We start from the raw sequence: 11,663 nt of genomic DNA, 5'->3' as shown, positions 1-11,663 counted from the left end.
TAGCAAATGGATGAGCCGAATTCCATCTACTGAACATGCTACCTCCACAAGAAGTCAACATAATCAGCACCTACGAATCAACAAAGGAACTTTAGGAGAAGTTCCTGGAGCTACACGAAGGTACATCCGAAGCCAAACTCACGAGACGAGACCTTCTTCGGAACTAGATCTGCAACCTCCGGTTAGAAGAAGGAGAAACTGTCGCACACCTCTAATCAAGAATCAAGGAACTCATCACCGAACTCACGAATCTTGGAGAAAGGTAACCAACCGAGATTCATTATGGTAGGCACTTAACGCATTTCCTAGGACTCCTGAATGGTCAACCCTAGTAGATGCATATTTCATCTCTAGAGACTTAGAGGTAACTGATTTAGAGGAGTTATTTTCAATATTTGAAATTCACGAATCTAGAAATGTAGATCTAAAAATGAAGACAAAACAGAACATTGCCCTAAAGGCAAAAATGGATGAACCAAAATAAAAAACATCCCTTAACGATGATGAAATTGTAGGAACCTTTGTGGTCGCTAGGGGGGGGGTGAATAGCATTTCTTCGCGCTTGCGTTGATTTGCTTTGTCTTGATATGCAGCAGAAAATAAAATACAAACACACAACAAACCAACACGCTAACACCTAGGGTTTACTTGGTATCCACCTCAAGAAGAGGTGACTAATCCAAGGATCCACACACTCGAGCACTCTCCACTAGTAAACAACTCCTTCTCGGTCGCAGCCGGAGGCGGAGAAGCCTCGTACAAACACACACAACACTACAACACTCACACAAGAAGAAGATACAGAAATACACTCTTCTTCTTGCTTACTTGTTGATTGTTGTTGTCTCTTAAACCTTGGGGATGCACCCCAAGAGCCTTCAAGAACTGGCGGAGAAGCTCGGAGAAGATCGCCGAAAAATCGCTGTGAGCTCGTACGAAAAGATCGCAAAGATCTGCGGAGAAAACGCTCCGCCAAGGCTTTAAACAGTGCTCCCAATCGATCTAATCCATCCCCAATCGATTGTCACGTCAGCACCGCTCCATCGCAGCCATCCATCACCTGCATCCTGCCCAACAGTCGAATCCCAATCGATCGACCGATCGATTGGGAACATTTGAATCGATCGATGGATCGATTCAGAAGCTTTCCGTGTTCTCGCGATCGCGCGAGAACTCCCCTACCCAATCGATCGGCTGATCGATCAGCAGCTCACAATCGATCGCCCGATCGATTGGGAAGGCCTTTGTGCTCATGAATTATAGTCCCAATCGATTCGATCCACTGATCAATTGACCAGTCTGAACTTGACTCAAACTCAAGTCCAAAATCTCCAACCCAACTCCTGGTTAACCGTGACCCGTTGGATCTCCATGCCTAGCATTTGGCCACACTCGACCAACCTCGAACGAGCCTTCTAGCCTCCTCCATCAGCCTTGCGTCCCTCGGATATCTCCCCATCCTCCACGCCTTGCCTTTAAGAGCTTCCTTCGACCTCATCTTAGTTGTCGAGTTCTCCTTGCCAAGTCACACTAGGACTTACCTTGCCAAGACCACATGCTTGGACTTACAACCTTCGCCAAGATCACACTTGGACTTTCCAATTGCCTGGCTCCTCACCAGAACTTTCTCCTTTGCCAAGATCACACTTGGACTTTTCAATTGTCTGGCTCCTCACCAGGACTTTCTCCTTTGCTAAGCTCCTCACTAGAACTTTCCCGTTGCCTGGCTCCTTACCAGGACTTTCCCCTGCCTAGCTCCTCACTAGGATTTTACCACTACCTAACTTCCAGTTAGGACTTCCAGACGCCTAACCTCCAATTAGGACTTACCCAGTCAAGTCTCCTGTCATCCTTGACCTACTTGACTTATCTTCTTATCAACCTGATCAACCCTTTGACCATCTCCATAACCGGACGATTGCTCCAGCAATCTCCTTATATTGTCAATCTCCTTCAATTGTCAAACATCAAAACTCAAATCCTGACTCGACTCAAACTTGACTCAACTCAAGCTTAGTCAAACTGGTCAAACTTGACCAAAGGAAATTTCCCCAATAGAAATGACGTTCATGGTAAGGAAATTTAAAAAGTTATTTAAAACTAATAAGTTTAATCAAGTGCAAGGTAAAAGAAGGAAAAGAAAAGTAAAATGCTACCACTACAGTGCAGAGGGGTATATGAAAGATAGTTGTCCAAAATTGAAGAGCAAGGACAAGGACGATAAGAGCAAGGACAAAAGACCAACCCAGAAAAGGCACAAGAACCTAAAAGCAACATAGGACGAAACATCATCAGAGTCAGAAATCGAAGCCTACACTAGACTTGCACTGATGGCAAGTCATGAAGAAGAAGACGAAGCAAGTTCATCCGCAATGAGCATCGAGAGCATCGATGAAGGGGGAGCATCATCAGAAGGAAGCAGCACTATAAGGGGAGCTTCAAATCAAGAGATCGAAGAGGTAAGTCAAGTACGAACTCTATGCCCTGATAAGTTATTTAAATTTATGAAAAAAATTGTCTAAAACTTTCTATAAATTAGAAATTGAGAATAAAAATTATTAAAAGAAAATAATAATTTAAAAGGAACCCTATCAACATCTTGTCGATTGGAAGATTTCGACAAACTAAAAATAGAAAATGAAAATTTAAAAGAGAAAATACAAAATTTGAAAAGTTCTACATATTCAATTTTTATTCTTTCAAATTTTAAAAATAATTCAGGACTAAATTGGTACTTTAGATTTTATAAGGGCCAAGTTAGAAAATTATTGTTGGATCGAGAAGCGCTAGAGGGGGTGAATAGCGCTCGTGGTTATTTCATTTCAGAATCATAAAACTCGAGTAATAAATGTAGCAGAAAGAGCAATCACACACAAAGACACGAGGAGTTACTTAGTTCAGAGCCTGTGACGACTCCTACTCCAAGGCCCACGTTCGTTGAACGTTTACTTTGGGCAACACCTACTATTTCGTAAAATGATTACAAATGAAGTACAATTGAATACAGAAAAATATACCGACAACAATAGAAGTCGCAGATTCAGAGCTCCAGGTTGTCGGTGTCAAGTCGTAGATTCGTCGGAAGGTCTCTTTAGCAGCTCGTAGCAGAAGGGTTGCTTGTAATGTGATGTTTTTACTGCTGCCTCGAGACATCCTTATAAAGGGTGTTCAAGGCGCCTCTATTAAGCTCCAAGGCGCCTCCAACCCAAGATTTTATCCCGATTCAACCGCTGTCGATCAGGCTTTGACCGCTGCTCGTTATCCACCTGAGGGCGCCTTCAACGCCACTCCAAGGTGCCTCCAAGCCACGATCCAAGGAGCCTTCAGTCCCTATGAAGGCGCCTCCAGCTCCTTCTCGCAGACAGCCTCACCTTGTACCTGAGGCGCCTCCAAGCTCCATGGAGGCGCCTCGGGTCCTGTTCATCCGAGGTGAAAAACTGCTCCTTTGTTCATGCAAAATGTGTTAGTCTAAAACACATACCCTGCAAAACAAAGTTAGCACATAATAGTCATAGTGAATAAAATATTAATAGTCTCCGGACTATCCTGGGTCTGACTTCGGATTTCCCAACCGGAAACCCTAGGTCGGCCCGATGCCTACTGTTCCCTCTGCCGGGAACGCGTCCTCACCTACTCCACTCAGGAGATTTACCTATTGCAAACACGATCCTCCAGATCGACTGGACTTTTACTCGGCGCTCGATGCTTCCGGACTTTCTGCTGGACGCCCGCTTCCCGACCCGTCCAGTCTTTCACCTGGTTCGCGACACCAGGACTTTTCACCTAGGGTTACCACCCCCTAGGACTTTTTCCCTGAAGCTCTCGACCCGCAAAGACTTTCCGCATAGGGTTACCAACCCCTATGACCTAGGGTTACCACCCCCTAGGGTTTTCCACCTACCTAACCGTAGTTAGGACTTTTGCCTAAGTGCACTTAGGACTTTCCTGCAATCTTATTCAAACTGTTAGATCACAAAACAGCTTAACTTTGAACCCTTTGCCATTATCAAAACACAGGTTCGATCGTCGGATGCTTCCAACACCAACAGTTATCATCAAAATATACCCCTAAGAAATTTTTAATTAATGTTGTTGGAAGAAATTTATATATATGGGTTCTAAAATCGTGCCTAAATTAATTTTTTTACATGCCCTAATTTTTAATTGAATTAAAGTTTTTTATATTTTCAAATAAATTTCTTTGCATGATTTATGTTAGAAATTAATTAGAATTTAATTTTTCCAAGAAAGAGGATTTCATTACCCATCTAGAGAAAAAAATTCAAATTTTTTGACCGTTGCATTATTTTTCTATGATTTCTTTTTCAAAAATTATATTTTTTAATTTAAAAATATTTCACAGTACTATCATTTGTAAAGTTAATTTTTTATTAAACTTTATCATTTTCTCCATTTAATACAATTTTTCTATGATTCAAATATTTTTTTCAAAAATATTTTTAAAATCCATATTTTTGAACTTTAAACTTAATGATTTTTTTAAATAATAATTACCTTATTTTTATCCCTTAGACTCGGTTTTAATTTTAATTCAAGCTATTTTCATAACATACCCCTATTTTTAATGTGATCAAAGGGGGACACTTAGAGGTTAAGTCTAGGGGAGGGTACATTTTTAATTTTTTGCATATTTTTTTTCATAAATGCAAATATGTACTTGCTAGTTTTCTATTATTTATTTTTGGTTAACCCTAACTTAACTTGGGTTGCTCATATCAAAAAGTGGAAGATTATAAGTACCCTATGATAGTTTTGATGTGATTAACTAAGTCAAGTTAGGTCCTGTTGTAGTTTGATCCTTGTGTCCAAGTGTACAGGAGTTTAGGAGCACAGGAAGTCGAGCAAAAAATGCAGCTAGCGAGAAGGACAGCATGGGAGAGAGTCGACGGGCTCATTGCGTTCGAGGGACGAGGCGCTGTGGAAGAGTATGCTGACAGAAGAGAAGAAAGCGTGCGGTGATTCTGAGGGACGATAAGCCGGAGCGGAAGGTTACTCGAGAAGGCCAGAAAATGGGTTCAGGTGAGCCCTATTCCGGATGGCCGAAATTAACCAAGCGAGTGGAGTTGGAGCGGAAGACCCGGATGAAAGTAATATAAAAGATTATCGTATCCACAGGACCTGGAATAAGCACTAGAAATGCCTCAATGCGAATTAGCTAAACAACTATCCAATTGTTTCAAATACAAAGTGAAGGTAAACAAATCTAATATTAAAGATCAACACACAAGAGTTTAGTGTTTTGGGTTATGATAAGGGGAGATTCTAGGAGTTTCGGTTTCTTTGTAAGATTTCTTGAATGTAAATGGTTCACCAATTCTTATCCCTCAATTGTCAAACACTTGTAGAAAGTTGCCGGTTCTCTCTTGCAATAGATAACCGGCTAAGGACTGAGAAATGTATCTAAATATGATCAATTAGACGTGAACCTACGTTGTCCTTACACAGAAGCGCACCTATTACTATGCCTTCCTCGGATATCAACATAGAAGCCCACAACTTATTAATCTATCAAGATACAAGAAACTAATCACAAGATCCATCCTACTCTCTTGAATATTCTTATTTCCTCTTCAAGATTATCTCTCAAACGTCCTTACACGTCACGTGGATCCCACGGATGATCGAGTGAGAGTTTATCTTTACTAAGTCCACAAGAAATCCAAACAATCAATCAAGAATGAGAATTAAGCACAAATCACGATTAATCATTCAAGATCTAATTGATACAAGCAAGACAATGTCATTGAAACAAGAAATTGGCAAATCCATAAGAGATTACATCAATCCATCATACAAATACTCCCTTAATCCTAGAATACAAGATCTACTCCATGAATCGAGGAAGAATACCCGAAGAAATAAAGATTACAAGCATTTCTTAAATCCCCAATCCAAGAAACCAAGAAAAGGGGGAAAGAGAAAACTTATCTACGAAGAAGCCTCGTCTTCGGATCCAATGCTCGCTCCGGAGTCAAAATCGTCAAGAACTCCCCTCGAATCGCCCAGAAATCCTCCCAAGAATGGGAGGATACCACCAAATCTTGCCTTCTCCCAAAGAGGGAGAGATCCCCTTTCAATTCATGAAGGAGGGTTTAAATAGAGGAGGAAATCGGGCGCCACACGGCCGTGTGAGATTCACACGGCCATGTCCGCTTCCTTCTCTGCCAAAGCTGCACGGCCGTGTGACTCACACGGCCACCTGCTTGGCCTCTGGAAACCTCACACGGCCGTGTAGATCTACATAGCCATGTAAGGCATCTGCTCTAATTTCTTCAAATCAAGACACGGCCATGTGAGATTCACACGGCCATGTCCTCTTCCCTTCCTGTTAAAACTACACGGCCGTGTGTGGTACACGGCCTGATGCTCTCTCCCTTCAATTCCTTCCAAGCTTGTCCGAGGACGCATAATCTTCACCAATTTCGACTCCTGTATACAAAAACCGAACAAAAGAGTAAATATGCTAAAAGGAAAGCTGGAAGTATAAAAATGCATAGATCAAGCATGCTCAAAGTATGTAAATGTGCGTAAAAACATGCATAAAAGAGTATATAATCTACGCACATCACACCCCCAGACTTAAACCTTTGCTTGTCCTCAAGCAAAATGCTGCAGTCTAAATTCATATGTTCTATAACATATTCATAAAACCTAGTGCACTTTCCTAACTCTATCAAAAAGTTTCATTAACAAGCGTGATCATGGAAACAAGTATGGTTCAAGCATAAGAATCTTGTGCACAGTGTAAAAGTAACTCAACACCCTTCAAGTCTCAATCCATGTCCTAGTCAAGTCGTCATCAAATTTTGAATTCCTAATGTTTCTAGTGAAAGACAAGTAACCAGTGATAGATACTTACTCACCATTCACTTGGTTCATATTTCTCAACTAACCCAAGGTCTCAAAGGTGTGCTCAATCTCAAGGGAAGCTAGGCAGTCATTTCCCCAGTAACCTAACTCGGTCTCAAAGGGGTGACTTGCTAGATTCCACTAATGACAACTGTTTTTTATATCCCTTATTATTATTATTTTTTTAATAAGTGTTTGCATTGTGCAAAACTTATTCACAAATGTACTTTTAGCACACATTTTGGGATATTTTGATTTTTCCAAATGAGCTTTAATGATTTGAGCCTCATCCAGTAACCAAAATGAAAGTTGAGAAATCACCATGGAAACCAAGTACTAAGCAAACAAGATGAATCATGACTATTTCAATGACATCAACTATTCAAGCATCAAGCACAAGTGTAGTGAAGATAAAATCCTTAAGGTTGAACCAAAACTAAAACTCATCACCATAAGATTCTTAGCTTATTAATGCTTCCCAAGATAGAAAAAAGAACTACACAAAGTTTACTACTAGCATCATTCGAACATCATGAATCAAGACAATAATCGTGCTAACATTTCACTTGAATCCAAGAAAGCATATAAGTGAAGATTTGATGTTCTCAAAATTTTTTTTTTTTTTTGCCATGATTATTTCAAAAACAAGCAAAATAAAGCAACAAGCAACGAAAATATGAACCAACATGAAAAACTAACAAAAACTAAAAACTGAAAACCAAACTAAACAGTACATGACACCCCCCTAAACTTAAAATTTTCATCGTCCCGATGAAATCAATATGGTGGAGGAGGTGGACGAGGGAAAGGAGGTCTACGACGTGGTTGGCTAATAGGAAAACTAGGAAAACCTGGAATCTCACCCAAGGATCTATGATACTCATATAAAGCATCTACTTGTTGGCTAGTAAGCATCATGCTCTGCATAAAATCTCTCATCCTAGCCTGATCAGTATCATAATCCTGCACAAACTCAGCCACTTGACCTTGAAAATTCCTCGAAACGAAAATGATTTTGTACCTCCCTAAACCGATCATCAGATAAAGCGCCCCAACATTTTTCATTGGACATCTTGCTTCTCATGAAGTGATTCTAGAGACGTACGAAAATCTGAAAAATCAAACCTAGAAGATCCCGTGCCATATGCAAAAGAATGCCTAGCAGGCTCCATAAAACTAGAAGGCTGCGGGTGTCCAGATGATGAGGGCTCATGATGTGGCTCAGTGTCTCCAGGTATAGAAGGGTTATCCTCAAAATCTAACTCAGAAATTACCCAATTAGCTGGGTTACGAATAGTAGTTCGTTCAGGAAAAGGAAGGGGTAAAGGAGAACCACTCCTCCTAGGAAACGCTAAACCATTCTCATCCCGAACGATCATTTTCATAGCAAGACATGCATCAATGTCAATCATGTCATTACCATGAATTATTTCCAACCCATCAACATCAAGATTTAAATTATAAGCTATTCGGGTAATTAAACCACCAAAAACAATTGATCCCGATGATGCCCTAGCAGATCTTAATAAGGTTTGAACAAAATGAAAACAGAATCAAATTCAACCTTATAAAGCATAGCCCATAAAGCATAAAGCTCTATCTTTTTAACCACCCCATCACTCTCTCCCCTACCAAAAATAGTTTTACTCATGACTCTATGTAGATACCTAAAGATGGGGTTTTGCATATGGGAGGCCTTAGCTCTTGAAGGCTCATAAGGTTGATCTAACCCAGTTATTGCATTCCAAAAATGATTCCAATTAAACCTTGGATCAAACCTACGAGGGCTACCGGTGGTTAATCCAAAACAAGAATTAAAGTCACTAAATGGCCATAGAAATTCTTGATTCATTAGTCTAAATGAGATTTTTCCAAAATAATCATCTTCATTAGTAAAATGGACATCCAATGAACTTAAAAATTCCAAAACAAGACGAGGATATGTAGGCAAATGTGTGTACATAATATCACTCCAATCCAAAAACCCAATCATCAAATCTACATCTTCCCTAATTCCAAGCATATCAAGAACAGTTGGGTCCATATATCTAGTACACACTATCTTTCTATTGACAAGAATTGCAAATCTAGTTACTTGATCATCATTTCTAAACACAATATTGAATTCATTGTCATTACCTTCGTTGCGTGAAGTCCTTTTGCCTTTGCCCTTCACTGGTTGTTTTCCTTTGTCCCTTGATGGCTCCTTCTCTTTGTCTCCACTGGATCCACCACCTCCTTTGCGAAGTTTCTTCAAAATATTGGACATCTTGATGAGTTTAGATAGGGGAAGAATTATCTAGGGTTGGAAAAATGGAACTCAAAGAACAAAACTTCAAAGAGCAAAGATCTTAGGTTAGGAGAATAAAAAGTCCAAGTCTTAGAGAGGAGGAGAATCCGGATCTAAGAGATCTTGAGAGATTAGAGAGGAGTTTTTAAGAGATTGGGAGAGAAAGAGATGTTTTGGAGAGTTGGGGGTGTGCGGAACACGGCCAAGATCTGGCCGTGTAAGGTAGAAAGAAGACTTAAATAACTCTCCTACACGGGCCGTGCAGATCCACACGGCCTCCCCCTCTTCCTTCTCTGGATTCTTCGCACGGCCGTGTCTGGGACACGGCCTCTCCATCTTTCTTCTCGGAATTCTTTGCACGGCCGTGTTTGGGACACGACCTAGTCCTTTTTCTCCTCGGGAGATCCGCACGGCCCAAGCACTTCCCTTCTCTGCAACCTTTGCCTGGCCGTGTATAGCACACGGCCGGGCTCTGTTTTGCACCTAACCTGAAAACAAAATCAAAAGAATGCATTAAACTAAAAGAAATTAAAATACAAATCAAAACTAACTAAAAGAACCCTTGGGTTGCCTCCCAAGAAGCGCTTGTTTAAGGTCTTTAGCTCGACCAAACTTGATCATTCACTTCTTTTCCTCGCCCTTGGAGGACAGATATACTTTTCATTTTTGTTGGGAGATCTTCTCCCAACATCTTCCACCACATTATCTCCTTCGTTTGGTGGCCTTCCATGAGGATGGAAATTTCATTCCTCAAGTTTATAAATGCTTGTCCTGCTACAAGCATTTAAAAGAGACGAGACATGGTTAGATATATTAGATAAATCATATTCCAACCTTTCCTTACCAATTACCAAAGAAAGCTTATGATTTTTTACATCAATTATAGCTCCAGCTGTAGCAAGGAAAGGTCTTCCTAATATGATAGGAATCCTGGAGTCCTCTTCCATGTCCAACACGACAAAATCTGTGGGAATAACATTCCCATCCACCTCTACTGGCACATCTTCTATAATACCCAAAGGGTACCTGCAGGAATGATCGACAAGTTGAAGTGCCATAGTAGTAAGTTTAATGTTTTTGAGACCTAATTTATTACAAATTGAATAGGGAATGAGGCTAACACTTGCCCCCAAATCACAAAAATCTTTTTCAAAAAAATCTTTTCCTATATTGCAAGGAATATAAAAGCTCCCTGGGTCCTTTAGTTTTAGGGAAGTGTTCTTCTCCAAAATAGCACTACATTCCTCACTAAGCGCAATTGTCTCAACCTCTCCTCTTCTTCTCTTGTTTGACATGAGATCCTTCAGGAATTTGGCAAATCTAGGCATTTGAAGAATAGCATCAATAAGAGGTACCTCTACACAAATTTCCTTAACTTTTTCTAAAAATTTGCCAAATTCTTCATCTTTCTTGAGCATTGTAAGTCTCTGAGGAAAAAGGACAGCTTTGCTCTGATGGTTCAGTGGAAGAGTCTCTTCAACCTCAATGGTACTCTCCTCATTAGCTTGAATCTGATTTGGTATAAGAGGAGAGAGCTCTTCTTCTTGTTGTATCCCTTTTTGAGCAGTCACTTGGGAGTCCCGCTCCTAAGCTCAATTCTATTGCAATGCTCCATAGGATTCACATCAGGTTTTCCTGGAAGTTGTCCTGGTGCTCTGGATGATGAGGAAGCTAGTTGGGCAATTTGACTATCTTGGATTTTTTGATGCTTTTCAGAATTATCCATTCTCTGAATGAGCTTTGCTAAATCTTGCTTCATTTCATTCTGACTTGAGATAATTTCTTCAAGCATCTTTTCAATATTTGACTTTGGTAAGCTTTGAGAAGATAGATGTTGAAAATTTTGTTGCCCAGCTTGAAAATTTGGTCTTGCCCCCATAGATGGTCTTTGATCTTGATTATTTCTATAAGAAAAATTGGGATGACTCTTCCATCCAGGGTTATAAGTATTTGAGTATGGGTTGTTCTGCCTTTGATTGTAACTCATGATTGCATCACATTGTTCCAGTTGATTGATTTGTGCAGTGATAGCTCCCAATGGACATGAGTCATTTGAGTGCTCTGAACTCCCACATACTTCACAAGATGTACTAATAGCATTAACCATATTAGCACTAGTCCCCATATTCTCAAATTTCTTTGTAAGAGCGTCCAATTTTACAGACAAAAGCATCTACATCAAACTTCCCTGATGCTTTAATTGTTGGGTTTACAGAAGAATAGCCACCACTTCTTTCATTTGCCCATTGATGATGATTTTGTGCTACACTGTCAATAATTTCTTCAGCTTCATCTAAACTTTTATTCATAAGTGCCCCTCCAGTAGCTGAATCAAGGGGCACTTTGGTATGATAGTTGATACCATTATAAAAAGTGTGCAACACTAACCATCTTTCCAACCCATGATGTGGGCATTGTCTGAGCATACTATTATATCTATCCCATGCTTCAAAAAGAGATTCTGAGTCAGTTTGCTTGAAACTTGCAATTAAATTCCTCATAT

General features: G+C 40.1%; 1 non-coding gene across 1 annotated transcript; it reads left to right on the top strand.

The window, feature by feature from the left end:
- Positions 1 to 11,557: 11,557 nt before the first annotated feature.
- On the top strand, positions 11,558 to 11,663 carry LOC121993379. Its single transcript, XR_006115237.1, has one exon. It is a non-coding gene; the product is annotated as a small nucleolar RNA R71 (small nucleolar RNA).

The sequence above is a fragment of the Zingiber officinale genome, chromosome 6B (genome assembly GCF_018446385.1).
Source record: "Zingiber officinale cultivar Zhangliang chromosome 6B, Zo_v1.1, whole genome shotgun sequence".
Lineage (NCBI taxonomy): Eukaryota > Viridiplantae > Streptophyta > Magnoliopsida > Zingiberales > Zingiberaceae > Zingiber > Zingiber officinale.
This window is presented reverse-complemented; position numbering and strand designations above follow the sequence as displayed.